Source organism: Helobdella robusta, assembly GCF_000326865.2.
Source record: "Helobdella robusta unplaced genomic scaffold HELROscaffold_60, whole genome shotgun sequence".
Taxonomy (NCBI): Eukaryota; Metazoa; Annelida; class Clitellata; order Rhynchobdellida; family Glossiphoniidae; genus Helobdella; species Helobdella robusta.
The window spans coordinates 728,190-729,504 of NW_008705331.1; positions in this window are offsets into that span (position 1 = coordinate 728,190).

Here is a 1,315-nt window from a genome sequence, read left to right on the forward strand (position 1 = left end):
TATATTAGAAATGTTTAAAAGTTTTTAGTAATAGATTATGGATTTCTATGACATATATACATACGCATTATTTAAAAGCATCTTGTTAAAGTTGATGATGAACAAGTTGTTCTTTTTTACGTTCGGAATAACAAAATCGCTCTCTACTTTGGACTCTTTGTTAGTTTGTAGATTGGATTTATGTTTATATCAGTTCCTGATACAATTATTTCCATCTGTGTTTGTGTCCTTCTGAATCTATGTGCAATTAATACCTGTCTTGTTACTCAAACCACCTATCAGTGTTCAAATGTTAGTAACTCAGTGTGTGCATTATCATAAGTATGTAAGTTTTGAAACTATTTCATTTAATTTGTAAGGCTTTGTAAAGAAGCAATGTATTAACTCGTAGAATTATTAAATTACTTGCAATTTTTCTAAGTTTTATGAGATTAAAGATGAAAAACACAACAAACAGATCAGCAACAACAACGACAGCAAGAAAGATAGAAAAATGCCAGTAAACTCTCACAGCAACAACCCTAGACACCGAACATACAAGCCAAATGTACTGCATTATTTTTCGTTCCGACTCCAATTCAAACGATTCGCTTCCATAGCGGTAATATGCTTTTTTATAATTTTCGCCTACCTCAAACGCTACAAATTAAATTACGAAAGTCGCAAAGATGGGATTGACAAATTATTATCTTCATCAAATATTATCCCTCACGTGTTTGAAAGCAGGAAGGCTGAAAACATTGTCGTTTCATCAGATGTAGTCGCTAACGAGGATCGTGTGGAAGTTATCAGCGCAAATATATTTGCTCTACATTCGAGAGAAACCATCATTTCCTCATCAAGAACAACGACAATAACCAAAGCAGAAGAAACACTTAACAACGCAACGCAGACACCAACATTGTCGACAACAACAAAAGTAGTCGCAACATCAACAGTCGCAACAACCACAACAACCACAACCACAACTAAAGCAACTACAAAATCAACTCGCGTTCCGATAATGGCTCACCCATTGTACGGACCAATCGTAAACCCTCACCCATTCAACTTCACCATCAACCGGCCCAACGCATGCCAGCCACAGCAAACCTATACCGTACTCAAAGTACATCGCTACCCAAACACTTCAAGTTTCTGGCATTTTAGAAAGAAAAAGGAAAAAAATTGGAAAAGAAACAACAACAAAAATCAAAACATCAGCATTAATAACGCCAGCATTTCCACAACAATCGACACGAACCAGTCGCTAACCACAGCAAACGCTTCAGCGACAGCCACCACAGCCGCAACCACAAACGAACAGTTGTATGCA